This window comes from Pterocles gutturalis, unplaced genomic scaffold (genome assembly GCF_000699245.1).
Source record: "Pterocles gutturalis isolate BGI_N339 unplaced genomic scaffold, ASM69924v1 scaffold14241, whole genome shotgun sequence".
NCBI classification, from domain to species: domain Eukaryota; kingdom Metazoa; phylum Chordata; class Aves; order Pterocliformes; family Pteroclidae; genus Pterocles; species Pterocles gutturalis.
The window spans coordinates 44,131-49,930 of record NW_010105680.1 but is presented as its reverse complement, the minus strand read 5'-3'; the positions used below and the strand labels follow the sequence as shown (position 1 = coordinate 49,930).

The 5,800-nt window shown below is 46.3% G+C and overlaps 1 non-coding gene across 1 annotated transcript; it reads right to left on the bottom strand.

Moving 5' to 3' along the window:
• Positions 1-476: 476 nt before the first annotated feature.
• Positions 477-566, bottom strand: TRNAY-GUA. The gene is given in 2 exon segments: positions 477-512; positions 530-566. It is a non-coding gene; the product is annotated as a tRNA-Tyr (tRNA).
• Between the last annotated feature and the right edge of the window lie 5,234 nt (positions 567-5,800).

Here is a 5,800-nt window from a genome sequence, read left to right as displayed (position 1 = left end):
CTGTCAACACAAAATCATTCTTCTTCCCCATCTCTCGTAGTCTCCCCCACCTCCTCAAAACCTCAGAACTTCAAAGTGCAAGAACAGGATAGGAAAAGGGCTGAAACCAGCAACAACTGGGCCTGCCCCTGTTTTCCACACCCAACTCAGCTGAAAGAGGCTCTGCAAGCTCTGCAAGCTCTGCGCTGTGGGTCCGCTCTAGCTAACAAGGGTCCGTGGAAGGTGTTGAGCCCCTGCAGATGAGAAGCTCGTACAACAAGCACGAACTGATTGGGCAGAGAGGTGGCAACGGTCAAAGAACCGTGGCCGTAAGAACCAGCTGAAGCAGACAAGGAGGGTAGTAAAAATGAAATCCTTGAAAGTGGTATGTTTTCAATAGATTACATTTCTCATGGGGCTTAGAGTGGCATATGGTTGGAAATGGCAGTTCTGCAAAGTTGTAAATTCCAGAAAGACAAAAACCAAAACAAAACCTTTCCTTCGAGCCGGAATTGAACCAGCGACCTAAGGATTACTTTCTAGACCCAGCCTACAGTCCTCCGCTCTACCAGCTGAGCTATCGAAGGAAGATGAAGAAATGCCAAGAATGAGTCAAGATGGTATCAACAATAGCCTTAGGCTCTAATAGGCTTCCATATGCATTGCTTTTCACAACAGCAAAACAGTATCCAAAAGAAAGGCACACAGCAAACCTTCCTGCAAAACTGGAATTTGGTTACAAAACTGCCAGTTTTCTGCCAAATAGTTCACAGCTCTTGTAAGACTGTTGGTGGTGGTAGCATTAAGGTTGGAGTTCCTGTAACGACCCATATGAAATCTGTCTATGGCTTGATAAAGAAATTTGCCCACTCTTTGGCGACCTTGACACATTTCCAAAGCTCTGCTAGAAGAGGGAGAACTCCCCTCTCCACAACTCCCCACAACAGTTCTCCAGCCAAATCCAACAACAAAATAGCAAACAAATCAGTTCACACACTCCCTGACAGCTTTCGTAGCGAATGCAGAGGAAAAGGATGGAAAGGAATAACCATTGAGGTTTTAATTCAAATCCAACTCCCACGGTGCACATAAGACCCTTCGTACACAGATGAGGTTGCAATATCTGGCATTGCAACCGGTGGCCTCCCCAAGCCCTGGGCCTGGGAGGTTGAGCCTTTTGTGAGTCATCCGTGTGAGTGGCGCAGCTCACAGCTGTGGCAATTGAAAGCCAACATGATGCTCTTTTTGAATTACAGTGATTCAGAGCATCTCGGCTGTCTGACCAGCAGGGCAGGGCGGAAAGCTGTGAGCAGACACCCTGTTTGCCGAAACCATGCCATCCTCCTTGCAATGGGAGTACATGTGTAGCAGTGTTACCTCAGTGCCCTACAGCACATCCATCCTTAACCCATGCTTACCTCCACCTCCTCCTTGTGACTCAACCCCAAACGCCAGGCTGTTTCAGCACGCAGGTAGCCAGTAGGTTGAGGGAAGTAACTATTCCTCCATATTCAGCACTTCTGAGCTTGCACTCTGAATGCTGCATCCTGCCTTGGCTCCCTGGTACAAGACAGATGAGAACATTCTGGAGTGAACCCAGTGGAGGGTCACCAAGATGGCCAGGGGGCTGTAGCAGGCAATGTAGGAGGGCAGGCAGGGAGAGCTGGGCTCGTTCAACCTTCAGAAGAGACAGATAAAGGGGGATCATACTGCAGTCTGCAACTGCCACCTGGGAGAGTGTGGGGAAAGCAGGACCAGGCTCTGCGTGGAGGTGCATAGCAAGAGGACAGGAGGCGACAGACGCAAGCTGCCACCAGGGAAATTTTGATGAATATAAGGGGAAAAAAATACCATGAGAGTAAAAATTTTCACCACTGCAAAGGTTGCCTGGACGGTGGAATCTCCACCCATGGAAATACTCATAGAATCATAGAACCACGGGATGCTTTGGGTTGGAAAGGACCTTAGAGATCATCCAGTTCCAACCCCCTGCCATGGGCAGGGACACCTCCCACTAGCCCAGGTTGCTCAAAGCCTCATCCAGCCTGGCCTTGAACCCCTCCAGGGATGGTGGATGCCACAGCTGCTCTGGGCAACCTGGGACACTGCCTCACCACCCTCACAGTAAAGAATTTCTTCCTAATATCTAGTCTAAATCTGCCCTCTTCCGGTTTAAATCCATTACCCCTCGTCCTGTCACTACATGCCCCTGTAAAAAGTCCCTCCCCATCTCTCCTGTAGCCCCCGTCAGGCACTGGAAGGCTGACAGAAGGTACCCCCAGAGCCTTCTCTTCTCCAGGCTGAACAACCCCAACTCTCTCAGCCTGTCCTCGTACAGAAGGTGCTCCAGCCCTCTGACCATCTTCGTGGCCTCCTCTGGACCCACTCCAACAGCTCGACCTCCTTCTTGCACTGGGGGGCCCAGAGCTGGACACAGCACTCCAGGTGGGGTCTCATGAGAGCAGAGTAGAGGGGGAGAATCACCTCCCTTGACCTGCTGGCCACGCTTCTCTTGATACTCAAAGCTTGACCGGACACAGCCCTGAGCAATCCGACCTAACTTTAAAGTCTACCCTGTCTGGAGCAAGAGGCTGGACCAGGTGATCTCCAGAGGTCTTTACCAAACATACACAGAAGTGACCCCCATGTCAGGAAGGGGACAGAGCAGATGAACTCACAGCAAAACTACCACCACATACTTCTCTGTCTGGAACATACAGCTTTTTGTCTCACAATGAAACCCCACCCACGCACATTTTATTTATCTTCATACTAGCAGACATCTTGAGCCTTCTCTACTGCTAAAAGCAGCACAGATTTTGACAGAAACTCCGTAAGATATCTCCCTGTTTGTGCTTTTGGGAATATAACAAGGTCAGGAAATAGTTGACTTACCTAGAAGGTAGCGTTGGAGCTCCTCAGAGGCCTAATCCTGGCAACCTGTGACATGCCATGATGTTCAGGTACACGCCAACAACTATCAAGTCATCTGATGCTGTGAAGAAAAACATATGATGGAGATGAACGGAACTGCTGTATGCCACCAGGGCAGTATCTGTGCTCTCTGGGGTCAGACGGTCTTGGTGGGAGAGGGCCCCCAAGATACCTGTGAGAATGTGGGGTTAATCTTGTGCTGGAGAAGGAATGGCACCACAGATAACACGGGCCCATGGGTCAAGATAGCGTAGCCCCAGAGCTCTAATCTTTTCCAGTTTGCAGACCCCACAGCATTTTCCAGGGGCACTTCAGGCCCCTTTCAAGTGAATTGAAGCCTGTTGTCATGAGTCTGCCTTATCTGAGTTACCTTTCACAGACCACTTAAAAATAATTCACCAGTACCACCCAACCATTCAGGGACCCCAAAACTGGAAATCACTGCTCCATCCAGTTTAACTTACTGGCACTGTCATCTAACCCAGGGGTGAGGTATGCAAAACAGACTTTCAGGGGAAGTATCACCATCTCTTTTCTGTCAGAAGTTGTTACTGGTGAAGATAACCCTAAACAACTTGTATTTTCCTGTAAGAAATCAGTAGCAGTTAAGTCAAGATAAAAATTCAAATGGAATCAGATAAAAAGTGGCTGCTGTTCCTATCTATGCGTGAAAAAAATGGGATGCAGAAACTGCAGTGTTGCCTTGACAATAAAAAGCATTGGAGTCCTCTTTTTGTGGAACTTGCTAGCAGTGATGTATGGGCGATTTGTGAGAGATATTCTCCTAAACTACAAATGTACCCCCCAGGGCAGCTTTTCAAAGTAAATATTCCTAGGAAAAATAATTAATTTTTTTCTTGATTTTTTTTTTTGAACTTGGTAAGCTTTGAATGCTTAACGGAATTAAATTTTGGCATGGAGTTCATGAAAGATCTCTGATTATGTCGATTCTTTTAACTGATTAAATGAAGATACCGAGCTTTGAGAGCCATGTGACTGGAGCCCTGAGCTATATAAAGGGAACAGCTCACCTGTTTCATGTGGTGCAGAATAAGATGAAAGGAAAGGATGTAGCTTGAAAGCAGGATGGAGAACAGCCAGAGGTAAAGCTACTAATAGCTGGACTGTATAATTACACTTGGTAATGCTATGTGTTTTGTTAAACTCAGATTAGCATATGATGGTCCCCAGTGTTTTGTATACTTACAGGCTGACTTTCGAACTCGGCTTTAAATGGTTTAAAGGGTATTTTTTTTTTTTCCAGTGGAAAGCTTTAAAAAATCTGGTTGATTCTGAGGGACTTGGGGGGATTGTTTTCTTTCCTTTTGAGGTGGAAATACACACATGCTCTGAATACAAGCGTCAGACTGGACTCGCAATGAATTTGTGAAATCTCTGTGTTTACTTTAATTCTACCTGGTCTATGTTACACACCGCTGGTTGGCTGCTGTGGGTTCTGGACCACCAGCTAGTGATGAACTTGGGAAATCTCAGTTTGGCAGTCTTGTGCGATATCTCTGCAACAGAGGAGGTGGGTTTCCTAAAGACTACGACTCACAGCGACTTGAATGGAGAGTCTGAAGGATCAGCAAAACAATCACCTCCCTCTGTCTACCTGTTAAAATGCAAGATAGAAATCTCTTTGCCATGGACTATCTTTGTACTTAAAGGCTGAATAGCAGCTGGCACAACAGCCCCCCAGCCCTGTCTGATGCCCCCCAGGGTCTGTTGTGATGTAAATAATATGTACCACTCCTTGGGCCAGCTTCAGAGACAACTTTAATAACACATCAGCGTGAAAGAATGCCAAGGGCCAGGAAGGTGGGAATGCAGAAGGACAGGAATTGGGAGAGTACGTGGAGGTTTCATATAAAGGAAGTTTGATTGCATGGCTGCAGTGTAGGCTGAGCTTCAGGAAATACAGAGTTTATAGGCCATTACTTACAGCTATCAGGTTTTGTTGTGCTCAGAGAACCCTCTTAACACTTCTGATGCTGCACCCTTATCAGTAATAGACATCTAGAGGAAAGTATCCTTTGGGTATTCAAAACCTAAGCTGTATTCACTTATCCACAGATATATCTAGTTTAATTTTGCTGCATAACAACCTTACAGGTCTGGGGTGGCTTTTAATATAAAAAATATTCTATCTACAGCTAAGTTATTTTAATTTAGTTTTCTTCCTATGTATGACCACTTCCATAAGCAATTAAAATCCAGATACTGAAGACCCATGGCAGTGCTCAGACATCAGATTCAGATTGTGCGACCCTCTTCAAGCACACAGTTTAGCACCAGCAGCGATTATACAAGTGCCTAAGAGCTCACCCCACCAGCGGGCATGGAAAGGAATAGCCTCCATGTAATTGTTAAACTATTCTTCAACGAGTTAAATGTTCAGTCCTGTAAGACAAGCTAAGAAACTGAAGGAGTAGCATTCTCCCCTCCACCACGTCTTGCCCTTCTCCTGGTGAAAGACAAGATTAATAACGTGTGAGCTCTTCAGAGATGATGATCAGTTCAGAAAGTTTTGATAATTGGGTGGCAATTAACCAGTTGGGAGATGACATTATTCAGAAAATTCAGCTCCTAGCTGCTGTGAATCATAAGTCATCAGAGAGCCTGGCCCTGACGTAGTTTAGCTTAGCTTCCACCCAACAAGCATCACACTGGACTTTTTTTGTTTAAGCAAAAGCTCAGTTAATCACTCACAGGCTCTCTACGTCCTGGTCTACGTGCTGTCCCCTTCAGGAGGCAGCCCTTCCACCCAGCCACGTCCCTTCCCCTTGCTCATCAGGCCTCTCAAACTATACAGGTCCTAATGAAAATGAAACATGCATGTCATATACAACAAGGAGAGACTCAACTGCTGGCAAAAAAAAAAAGA